Consider the following 12,850-nt stretch of genomic DNA (forward strand, 5'->3'; position numbering starts at 1 on the left):
GTTGCTTTGTACTCACTGCCAGCACCCAAAAGTAAAAGCAGCTGTTTGCAGGTCATTTCTTCCCTGCTGCTCCAGCAGCACCATGGCTGGGCAGCAACAAGAAGTGGTATCATGGGTCTTGCCAAAATGGACTTTCGATTCAAAAAGAACTGTGAAACATTCTACCAGAGGAAGAGGTGTCTGGGTACCCCATGGCAGAGTTGTTTTTCTGTGAGATCAAGAGAATGGGAGGAATTCATCCAGTCCATCTGAGAGAGGATGGAGGGAGACTGTGCATGTTCCAGCCTGCCGTTGAGCAGGTCTGCTCAGCCTGGTAAACTGGAAATGGTGACGTTAAGGACTCAGGATCTTCTTAGTCAATTCCTTACACGTCCATTCTACCAGCAAATAAAACGTGTTCCTTGTGGACATCTCCTACTCCATGACTTTCCCACCCATTCAATTTCTTCCATTTTTCAGGTTCCCCTTCCTTCCTCTGCCACCTCAGAGCTCAGTGTGTCCCAACACTTGGGACATAACCTCAGATCAGAGCCTGACTCAATGCACCCAGGGCTTTTCTGAGCTTGATCAAAATAAGGAATGAACCAGGCCTTCCCTCCAGGCTCCTAGACCTGCTGCTGCAGGACCGCATCTGGACAGGCATTATTGGCTGGATGGCAGAGACCAGAGGGTGGTGATCAGCGGTGCAGAGTCTAGTTGGAGGCCTGTAGCTAGTGGTGTCCCCCAGGGGTCAGTCCTTGGTCCAGTCCTGTTCAATTTATTCATCAATGACCTGCATGAAGGCACAGAGTGCTCCCTCAGCAAGTTTGCTGATGATACCAAACTGGGAGGAGTAGCCGATACCCCAGAGGGCTGCCATCCAGAGGGACCTGGACAGACTGGACAACTGGGCGGTGAAAAACCTCATGCAGTTCAACAAGGCCAAATGTAAGGTCCTGCACCTGGGGAGGAATAACTCCATACACCAGTACAGTCTGGGGACTGACCTTCTGGAGAGCAGCTCTGCAGAGAAGGACCTGGGTGTCATGGTGGATGACAAGTTGACCATGAGGCAGCAGTGTGCCCTTGTGGCCAAGAAGGCCAATGGGATCCTGGGGTGCATCAAGAAGAGCGTCTCCAGCAGGTCCAGGGAGATGATCCTGCCCCTCTACTCAGCCCTGGTCAGGCCACATCTGGAGTATTGTGTCCAGTTCTGGGCCCCACAGTACAAGAGGGATGTGGAGCTACTGGAGAGAGTCCAGCGCAGGGCCACAAGGATGATCAGGGGCCTGGAACATCTGCCCTATGAGGAGAGGCTGAGGGAGCTGGGCCTGTTCAGCCTGGAGAAGAGAAGGCTGAGAGGGGATCTGATCAGAGTGTGTAAGTACCTCAAGGGAGGCAGTGAGGAGGATGGTGCTGGCCTCTTTTCAGTGGTGGCCACCGACAGAACTAGAGGGAATGGCCAGAAACTGAAGCATCAAAAGTTCCACAGGAACTTAAGGAAAAATTTCTTGGCAGTGAGGGTGACAGAGCACTGGAAGAGGCTGCCCAGAGAGGTTGTGGAGTCTCCTTCTCTGGAGATCTTCAAAACCCGCTTGGACGCAGTCCTGTGCCACGTGCTCTGGGTGACCCTGCATGTGCAGGGGGGTTGGACTAGAGGACTTCTAGAGGTCGCTTCCAACCTTAACAATTCTATGATTCTATGATCTTTTATCACGCACAGGGGCTCTGCAGGCAAAAACACAAAATTTAAAGGCACACAGCCATGACTTGCATGACTTGCCAATACAGCAGATAGCCAGGACTAATGTGGTGCTGAGCAGAGTGTTAATGTGCTCACCATACCCTGTGCAGGACCCTGAGGAGTCCGTAAGGGCCATGCAGTCTGTTCATGAGGAAAGGTGCTGGTGCCTATTGCTCTTTGAAACAGGCTAAGCCTTGACTTTGCTGAGTTGCGATCCTCTTATTCTCTATTCTTTTTGGTTTTAGGATTTTCACACAATATTTGCCCCTTAGAGCCTGGAGTTGTTTGCTATTACCACTTGCCAACTTCTATCCATGTTTCTATTTTCCTTATCTTACTTTTCTTTTGATTACGTATTTTCACACAGTGAAGCAGCAGCAGTTTTCTCAGCAAAACCCAGCCATGGTCACACAGCTGTGCTGCACCTCAGGCCAACTGAGCCGCCGATGCACCCCAGTGTCCACAAGAAGGAGAGGTGGACTCACAAGGAGTTGTCACTGCTCCCCAGCCTGGCGGGACAACAGCAGGCCCAGGCCCAGACCTTTCTACAGGCATTGACCTGGAGACTAGGGCAATATCGATGTGCTACATCCAGAATTTCTTTCAACCAAGGCAGGTATTAGCACATCATTCGGCTTCAGCAGCTGGGATTTGAAGGAAAACACTCAGACCACGCAGCTTGAAATACCAGCCACAACCCTGGGAGACCCTGGCAGCTGAGCTGCATTTTGCCACGGTCCCAGTCTGTGCAAGGCTGCTGCTGTGACGGCCTGGGCAAGATGCTGCAGCTGCGTGCTCGAGCCGGTGGCCGACGTGAGGGGCCCGTGGGCAGCTGCCCAGCTGCAGGACCGTGCCGTGCTGCGCATCACGGAGCCTCCGGAGAACTGCCCTCAGCCTGCCTCTTCATCCACCTCCTGAAATGAGTTTGCGCATCCTACTTCTGCGCTCTGTCAGCAGTGCTCTCGCTCTGTGCATGGGCAGGCCAGGAGGTGGCCAGGCCAGGAAAACCTCAGAGAAAAAATGTGTCCTAGTGTTAACTAAGGATTCGTTCTCTAGCAGAAGCTGCACTTCTGCTAGATGATGGACTGGGAGATTCTTGTAACAATGTCTTTGACAAGCAAAGATGCATGTGTATTTCACAATAACTCACAATATACATATCTGGGTTGAACGAATACAGAAATGTGTCAAGGAATGTGGAGGGAATTATTATTATACTCTATTGTGTTATGATCATCTCTTAGCAAACTCTTGAGGACATTCACTTTGATATCTTGCCTTGTCCTTGAATGGGTGGTCTCTGGGCTTGCCAGCAGGTCTCAGAGGCAGCCACTGCTCACAAAGGGCTGGATTTATCAAAGGGAACCAAAGGGAACGGTAGCCTAAGTCCCAGCTGGAGACCCACATTAAAATGGCCAGGTGTTTGAGGCTACTGCGCCAAGAAGCCAGGCATCTATCATGAGATGCTACAAAGATATGTATTTTTATTATTTCATAGCGTTAAGAGGTAATAACTCAGTTTCAGGAGGGTTGCAATCTGAAGGTCAACAGCTCCTAGCGAAAAGCTCTACCTGAGCCAGCCTAGTGGTATAAGGGACAACTGACAGAAGGTACTAGCCCCTGGTTATGAGCTGGCAATTCACATGTTTCCACTCAACAAAAAACAGGAACATAACTCCTGAGAGGGGTTGAAGGAGTATTGAGCCATGTAGCCACGATGCCGTACAATACGAGATTGTTTTGGCAGACAATCCCCTGAAGAGTGGGACAGGAGCCAAGCAGTCCAGCTTGGCAGGGACAGACCCTAGCAGTGCATTTCGTCCCTGCCAAGCAATGGTGACTTGCTTTGGTTCACACTCATGCCCAAGCACCCTGCCTGCACAAAGCCCCAGATGGCCTTGGAGACTCAACACAACAATATGTTGATACAGTCGCTCTTACAAAAGCTATCAGAGCCTGAGCTGGAGTCTGGGGACAACAGTTCTCACACAGAGATAAGACTATGCTTAGCAAGAAGAATGAATAAAACAAATGAAATCTCTAACCTCAATATTGTACATCAGGAGATACCCTACTGATCAAAACTTTGAGACAAGTTTCTCACTGCTTAGATTGCTCAACAAATCCTCTTGGCAAAAGGGAGTTTTCTGTTTTCTGTTTTCAGAAAACCGATTCCAGTGTCCTTGAATCTCCTGTTCCTCTTCAATCTGCAGAAATCACTAGGAGAGCAATAGAAATGAAAAAATTCTCCAAGCTCACATGGAAGGCTCAGTTTGTCTTGCAAGATGTACCAGCCTCCCCCATAAGCAGCTCAATCTGTGTCCTTAGGTCCAGGAGCACATGTGAGAATAAAAGTTGCTAAAAGTAAAAATATGTTTTCTTTTTTACATAGTGAAATAGATAAGCTAAAGTGGAAACTTGTCCTTCTTTTACTGATGGGGAAAAAAATAGTCAAGAAAGCATAACATGACTCGTTGTCAGCTTGCAATTCCTCTTTATTTCCTGTTCTTCTTCTGTACAGTAATTGTTAAACACAGGACAAACACAAATTGTTTTAATTGCTTTTTTTTTCTCTCCCTTTCTAGAGAAGAAGGCACGGCTATCTGTGGACAGGGGAAAAAAGAAAAAAGAAAACACTTTGAGGGGGAAGGTAAGTTTCTTTGTTTCTTGAAGAAGAAGAGAAGGATTTGTATCAAACTGAAGGTTTAAGTCTTGGCAGCTCAGGGACATACTACCTTTCCCTTGGATGTATCCATGATGCCTCACTTCCCCTAAGGAATGGGTTGCGCTTCTGATAAAGGAAATTAAATCATCAGTGGCAGGTTCAAAACAAACAAAGGGAGGTGGCTCTTCACACCAAAGAGCCACTCAGGTGCAGACTACCTCGTCCCTGGAGACGGTGACTGTTAAAAGCATACACGGGGCAAACTCGCATTAAAAAAGTGCATCCAGGGCTGTGGGGCACACAAGCCACAGCCACTGCCTGGAGAAATCCCTAAGCTCTGAATTGCCACAGGCAGCAGGAGCGTGTTGGGATGCACCCGCGTGCGCCTGTCCTGCTCTCGCGCTTGTCCTCCAGCCGTCCCACTGCCTGCTGCTGACAGCAAAGTCTGTTAGACCTGGGTCTAATTCAGTACAACCACCTCAGTGTTTTGTGTCCTTATGAAGGGTTAAGAACTGAGATATTTATTTAGCAAGAAAATCTAGGCACGCTCATTTGTGCCTCTCAGCTCAGCTGTTACATGACCAGCACTCTTGCTGACTTTTCTCAGGGAATAATTACCACAGAGTTTTGCTTGGAAATCAACCCATCTCCACCTTCATCAACTCTCCAGATGTTTCTAACTCACGTTCCCACAAAGTTATTACTTACTTCATTAGCTCAAGACCGCGCTTGCCTGGACTCCTGTCTTGCAATGCGGGAGTTTTTACTTCTGGGGGGTTGAGGAACCTTGACACAACACAGCTCTGTCAAAATCACTTCATCAGGTCTGCTAGATGGCAAAAACAGATACAGCTCTTTCTAAGCACCTGGTGACTGCCCTCTCTGCTTTGTCCCTCCTGCTAGCTCAATCCCCTTTGTGGAGCAGACTGTGATAGAGGATTTTGCTATTGCTCTAAAAACAGGGGTCAACATGCAAGCTTTTGAGTGGGGATGCAAACCTGGAAAGCTAGGCAAGTTGATCAAAATTAGATAATTTATTCAGTATAAAAAGCAAAACCATAACCAACAAAATAAAGTATATTCTACCTTAAAATAAATACATATCCTGCTTTCACACATTAATTTGTATCCCAGGTGGCTTCTCCAAGAGAGCAACAGAATATTCTGTCCATCTACCAGCATCCGGCAGACACTTTCTGATGGTTTCTTATCCCATTTAAGCAACAGTCTTAAAAGAGGAAAGGATAAGCTTACATTTTTAACAATTTTTACATAGTACTAGTCAAATATAAACCTATTTCAGCGAAGTACTTAAATTTACAGTTTTCTCATTAAATGAGTGGTAATGTGAGAGGCTAAATATTTGTTTGATCACTACCCATGTGTCTACTTTGCAAGAATAAATTAATATTCTCTGTTTGATCTCTCTGGTACTCTTCTGCATCAAGTACAAGAGAGGCTTACAGTTGGTTTGAAATTAGCACAAGTTCAAAATAAACCGACCAGGGGTAGAGTAAAACAGTATCTGAAAACTCCTGAATATTTTGCACTTGGTTTCTTTTACAGTCCTGAGGTTACGCAGAGTTCAGCTGTAACTTCTGACATCGCTGCTTAAGAGCCATGGGAGTTTAGCTCACAGTGAGACATAGCAAAGGCAAAAAAAAAGAAAAAAAGAAAAAAAAAAAAGGGCCTGTGTTCTGGCAGGAGTTATTTAAGCTAACCTGAGAATATTCCTAATTAGTCTACAAGGCCTGGCCGCTGTGAGGCTGCCTGCAGCTCGCCTGCTCCTTAATCTCAAGTTTCCTCTCTACAAGCTGCTGCTGACAGTTGTCACTGCTCCTGTCATGTGCCACTTCACTACATTCATTTGGACTTTCATATTTTTGATGTCATTTGCCCTGGCTTTTAATTACTGTAACTCATCCTGCAGGAGGCATATGCCAATGACCTGGAGGGGAAAGCACTCACCTAGAGCATACAGATTAAAGTCTCATCTCAGCCCTGCTTGGCAGCAGTGATGAGTTTCTGCCTCTTATCTCACTTACTGGTGAGTCAGCTGTGGAGAATTTGCTTCCAGAGCAGGAGAAGAGAGGGTTGCTTTACAACACAACCTGTTGTAAATCGACACAACCAGGGACAGAGCAAAATCTCTGTGATATCTATTTCCCAGCTTTTGGTGTTGCCTCATCGCCAAGTTATAAATTCTCAATGTTGATTTTTTTTCCTTTGTGAATGCCTCCTCTCCTCCTTAAGCATGAGATTTTCCTTAAAATGAAAACTTACTTTCCAAACACCACAAGTAAAAACATACTCTACATCATCATGCTCTACAAGGTCATATCTTAGTATCAGGGTCAGCATTACTGTCTATAACCAGTTGAATGCTCAAGTTAGGAAGTCTTCACATATCACTTTTGGCTTGTGTCACTATCAATAACTGCAGGAAAAAGTCCAGGACTGGATCTTTTATCTGAGAACAGGACCTATGATGGCCCTCAGATCTGGAAGAAGCTGACCATAATCTTCTCCCCAGGTCTGTGTCCAGGATAAACTGCTCTCATTTCCTGTCCCCTTTATCTCTGACTTAATGCATTGCATTCATAGCCTACTTTGAATTCATCAAGCCACATCCACATCCTGTTTCTGAATTGCCCTTACTTAGGGGTCTTAGATCTCTGCTCTTTTGCCATAGCCTTGAAATTTAGCATCACACCTTCTAATTTCAGCAGCTGAAACTATCTGTGATTTGATGTTCTGCTTTTTACTATTTAGGTGGCTTCTTACACCTTGAATGAAGTCTTGTTTTTATTTTTCTGAAATCTCTCCTGTCTGTTTGTCCTTAATTCTCCTGCTTTAGCCTGCTTTAGCCAACAAAAATGTTCTTCTCTTCGTATAGACAAACTCAAGCAAATATGTTTGCAAACCAATCCCACCTTTTCTAAAAATTCCTAAAGCTCTCTCCTGCCCTTCTAGTTTATGTGAAAAATTAGAAACACTGGGTTTCTGCCCGCCCCATTTCCTCTTCCTCTGTAAACAACTGGAGGCTGCTCCAGCAGCCAGACTGGCTACACAGGCCATTAAAGCCATCTCTTAGCCTTGTGCTTGGGACTTTTTGAAAGAGACAAGAAAAAAATGATTCATCTGTTTGCACTGATTTTTTTTTTTCATTTTGGGTTCATATTTTGTATTTCTTTGTATCTCAGCCATTTCAGTGTACTACTACAAGTTGTTTCCTTTAGGAGAAATGACTTTGTGGAGCTAAGGATGTAGGCAGCTTTGGGTGGTACTCTGTTTTATTTGTGAAGAAGTTAAATAAAGCTCTGATGTCCAAACTAAAGAGAAATAAACACTAGGAAGATCTCCACCTTCTTGAGCAAACCACCTTCCCAGCAAATCCCACGAGCTGCAGGGCTCTGGTTCCTTTCTAGCTTCAAGACACTTTCCTCAGCTTATGCTTTTTCTCTGAGTGTCCTTCAGCCTCAGCTACCTGATTGAAAGGTATTTAAATACCTCCCCTTGGGCAGAAGGAAGGCTGTGAGAAACCCAAATCAATGAGTGGATTTGGGTTTATGTACTGCTTGGCCATCCCTTCAGCCATCATTTGCCTAAAGAGCATTTCACCACCCTACTCATTTACTCTGAATGAAATGCTTGGCCTCTGTGGTTCCCAAGCCATTGGGCTACAAACTCAGGAACTGCAGCCAAGAGCCCAGACCACTTTACACAGACTTTTAGCTGAGAGGTGCTTTCATGGCCCATTTAAAGCTGCTGGGTGCAGCATTGCTTTTAGGGAGGAAAATAAGTGACTGGAAAATGAAGTACTGCTAGAATGAGGGTCTCACTTTACTCTCCCAAGTTCTACAGCCCCATATAGGACAAGTGAACTTTACTGTGACAAGCTGCCTTGACTGAATTTCTTCAAATTTTAGGCTTTTGATTTAAATACGCCCATACATTTTTTTTTTACAAAACTTTTTTTTTTTTTAATATAACATGTAGTTCTGGCCTTAACAGTTGAGGAACGCACATTTAATTTGTTTTTTGAGTCCATTTCATTTTCTCTATTTCCCTTGTTCTTCAAAATGTAAAACTACAGTGAAGAGTGACAAAGATGTACATCAAAATCATTAGTCACATACTACTAAAAATAGTCAAGAAGAACATTTCTCTCTCTCCTTATTTCTTTCCCTTCAGTGGAAGATGAAGGCACCCAAGACCTGGCTCATGGATTCCTCAAGCTCAGAAACTTCCTGCTTTCAGCATTCCTCTTTTAGCAACAAAACAAACAGCACATGAAAAGCAAACATCCTGACCAGCTCCAAACCATTTGCCATTTACTCTCAGCAGAATGGCAGGGCAAAGGGGTGATTTTTCTGCATTAAATATGAAGCTTTTACTGTCTGAGCTATCAAAGCTAAGTGTAACGCCCCGAGCACTGCCCTTACACAATTTCGTTCCTCCTCAATCCAAAGCCTTGTAGCCAGGGGCTCCGCTCTGCAGAGAGGCTCCTGCTTCCCTGCACTCGTTTTCACCTTGTTTCCAGGGAAACGCGGGCCGTGTCTGGGAACACCGCGGACCACCGCTATCTCCTCTGGCAATACGACATCAGAAATGAATTTTCACCTTGTTTGGGTTCTGAGGGACTGAGCGGTGAGAGCAGAATAAGACAGGATGAACAGAGGTCCCATCCAGATGTTTTATCCTGAGATTATGATGTCTATAATTTTGGGAAACAGCAATTTCCAGCATGATGCAATACTGAACATCTTAATGTCTCCTGTTCCGTGCAAGATGGAACAGCTCCTTGCTGTCCCTGCACAACCTGCTCAATGTGTGCTCATCTTCTAGAAACTTGGCAGAGAGCACAGGGTCGACTGCGGGAGTTGGATATAGGGAATTTGGGTTGGACCACAGCTATTTCGGAGCCCAAACCTCACTTGAAAACACTGTCATTCTGCTTCTTGCTCGCTCTGGACCCTGCAGCCTCAACTTCACCTCAACCAGGCTTCAGGCACCTCCAGTCACTCATTTCTGGTAAGCAGCAGAAACTGCAGTGGAAGAGCAGCATGGCCTAGGTCACATAGGCCAAGCAGACACAGCTCAGCGACGCTGAAGTGAAAACCATGGGCTCTTCTTCCACAACCAGTCCCCTGAGGCAGCTAGATGCCAGCAAACATTGCTGTTTCATTTATTTTAGCAAAAAGCAGTTCATAATATTTTCTATGCTTTCCCTTCCAGCATTACACTGATGTGCTAATCCACTGCATGGAAGAAAAAAAAAACTAAAAAGCGCTCAATTTACAGTGCTGTCAGCTGCTGGAAAACTGGAAATGAACACGCTGTAATAACCTCCAGGGCCAATGGCCCGGTGCCTCCAACTCCCAGTATGGGGTTATTTCCCTTGGCACGGCCAACACATGAAGAACCCTGCTCTGAGAGCCTTATAAAAGAGGTGACAAAACACTTAGCTCTTTCAAGGAAGTTTGGAAATGCTGGAAAGCATCCTCAGACCATGTGGAGCATTGCGTGTGGGCATGTTGGCTGTCCAGCTTTCACTAAAGAAAAAAAAAATAGGAGGCGGGGGAAGGGAAAGACAGTAAATCATTCCCTGAATGCTTGTCACTAGCACCAGGATTGCCACAAAGAAGCTGTTTGTCTTTCACTGTGACTGCCTGTTCGAGTTACAGCACTGCTGTTAATGTGTTGAGCAGGTGCAGGAAGAGCCTTTCGAGGATGGGCATTTTTTCCTGGGAAAAGGGGGTTCTTGGCTGCTTTGCTCTGTTGGCCTGACATGCGGGGTTTCTGTCACTGCGGATGCTGCTTCCCCCGTGCATCGCAGCCGGAGGCAGCGGAGTCTCAGGGCGAACGGCGACTTTCCAGGCACGGATCTGTGAGGAGGTTCAATGCACGTTTCCCTGAGCCCGGGTGCCGAGCCCGAAGCCCTCACCAGCCTCCAGCTGGCGGCGACGGCCACGAGATGGTGCTGTTAATACAGAAGTTCTGCATTTGCAGAGCGATTTCTAAGCTCTATTTTTTTTTTTTTCCGCAGTAGAGAAGCCAGTGCCCAGGCAAACCCAGGGATACCCCTTGTGTGCAGCATTTCAGCATCCTGCGAGATCCTCCCGTACCCGCGGGATACATGAATGGAGGAAGCAGCAAAATTCACACCCTTACAGGGCTGCAAAGTGCATCAGCTTCGGCCCAGGGAGGCAGAGACTGCAAGGCCTCCCTCTGCACCCCCTGCCTTGCCCTTCTCCTCTCATTTCTGCAGGAAAAGTGAGCTCTTACTCCCAGAGAAGCGGGATCCCTCCATCCTCCTCCTCATCTTCCCAGACCCTGCAGCAAAGCCTCCCAGCTCTGCCTGTTTCAGGGCAGAGGGCAGAGAGCAGGAGAAGGCTCTAATGGGGCAGGGGCAGCTTTTTGGGGTCCCCATTCTTTCCCAGCGGAGTTTTTTCGAGTTTGTGCTAGTGGTTAGACCAGAGAAATAAAGCAAAGCTGCTAGGTGTGATCTGGCACTCAGCCCTGGGTTGCCTGGTCGTGCCAAAGGGCAGAAACGCAGGTAGCAGCTGAGCTGTGGTTTTGAGGAGATGAGAAAAACTTCCTTGTTTTTCACGGTAATGTTTGGCTTGATGGCCCATTTGTCTTGCAGATCCATGGATAAACAGGCGTTAATGCCTATGGTGATGAGGAGGGTGGAGGTGGTTAAATGGCTTAGAAATCTAGTGCAAGCTCAGCTGAGTTGCAGAGCCTGCAGGGGTTTCTGGCACTGGTAAATACCTGGCATTTTAGAAGAAAAAGACTTCTCAAAACATTCTACATCACTAGAGGTAGGATGGAGACACATTCATGATCACAGATCCAGTTCAAGTTATGGTCCCAGACACAGAGATATACCGGCACTAAAGGCCAACTCCACAGTTCCTTATTAAGTGGAGTTACCTCCACTGAGCAGCCAGCAGAAGGATAGTGCAAACTCTCTTCTCTGGAAAAGTTTCACATGAACTTAAGGAAACATTTTTTTAACAGTGAGGGTGACAGAGCACTGGAACAGGCTGCCCAGAGAGGTTGTGGAGTCTCCTTCTCTGGAGATCTTCCAAACCCGCTTGGACGCAGTCCTGTGCCACGTGCTCTAGGTGACCCTGCGTGTGCAGGGGGGTTGGACTAGATGATCTCTAGAGGTCCCTTCCAACCTTAAGCGTTCTGTGATTCTATGAAAACCTCAAAGATTGCAAGACATGGCCTTTTCCACCCATGACAACACATACATAGGCTTTAAATCATGCACCCACCTAGAAAAAGCACTCAGTCACTGCCAGCGCTCACATGTATCATAGTGTTGTTCCTACCACCAGCCCCTGAGCTCCCCAGAGGAGCCCTCTCGTCCCACATCCCGGCAGACTGAAGCAGCATGGGCTTAGCATGAAAGTCAGGACTCCAGGGGATTCCTCTTTAGCACAGGAAGCACGAGGAGGACATCTGAATCTAATTATCAGGAGTAAAAAAGACTGCCAGCAAGAAAGTTGTCTCTCCAGGGAAATGTTTGCTTGGGGAAATGGCCATTCTGGTCTGCTGAAGTAGTGAATTGTCTCCCAAAGTCTTTTATTCTGTGTGCATTTCTATTTATTTATGGTTATGAGTCACCTGGTGAGAGACCCAGAGAAACATTGAGGTCAGTGCTGGGTTATTTGGATTAATATTTTGAGATATATGTGTTCTGCTTGTCTTTTCACCCCTGACGTAGCTGGCCAGGCTGGGAAGTTGCTTTTTAAATCTCATTTGAGAATTAGCATCGTGCAGGGGTCAGGCACATCCCTTGGGACTGCCTCTGGATGAGCTGCTGTTCCCTGCTCGCTCAGACCTTGCCAGCAACACTGCTGCCGCCGCGGTGAAATATGTGACAGGAGGAACCTGTTAGAGAAAAATGGGGCCAATATGTCTCAAAGATAAATTACCAGCACGCTATTTCAAATATATGACATGAGCACCTGCCAGGAAGGAACTGGATGAATAGCAATTAAAGATATATTGCATGAGCCATTAAACACTGTCCTAGCGATAACGCTTTGAGCACAGCCAAGGCTGAACTCGCTAACCTGCAGGGAGAGGCTGCTCATACCCCAGCCAAGAGCTATTTCCTTAGAAACTCTCTGTGCAGAGTGGCCCTGATACAGCTGCTTTGCTGCACAAGCCGAAAGGGTCAGAAGCGACTTGGGAAGTGGTCACCATCCCACAGCACCTTCCTTCAGGTGACAGTTTTAGTGAGGGAGCTGCAGGCCCACGATGGCTGGTGACCTTGGGAAAAGTGGCCACCAGCAGCAGGGCTCCTTATAGCGCACCAGGGAGGGAGGAAACACAGCGAGCAGCTCCGGTGACGGCCTCTCGGCTCGCTGCGGGAGCGCAGTGCTCGACTTCGCTGCCAGCTGGGCAGATTTTGAGCCACGCTTTCATTCGGGGTAGCTCAT

The sequence above is a fragment of the Tinamus guttatus genome, unplaced genomic scaffold (genome assembly GCF_059628265.1).
Source record: "Tinamus guttatus ecotype Peru unplaced genomic scaffold, ASM5962826v1 Tinamus_guttatus_pri_ptg000213l, whole genome shotgun sequence".
Classification (NCBI taxonomy): Eukaryota; Metazoa; Chordata; class Aves; order Tinamiformes; family Tinamidae; genus Tinamus; species Tinamus guttatus.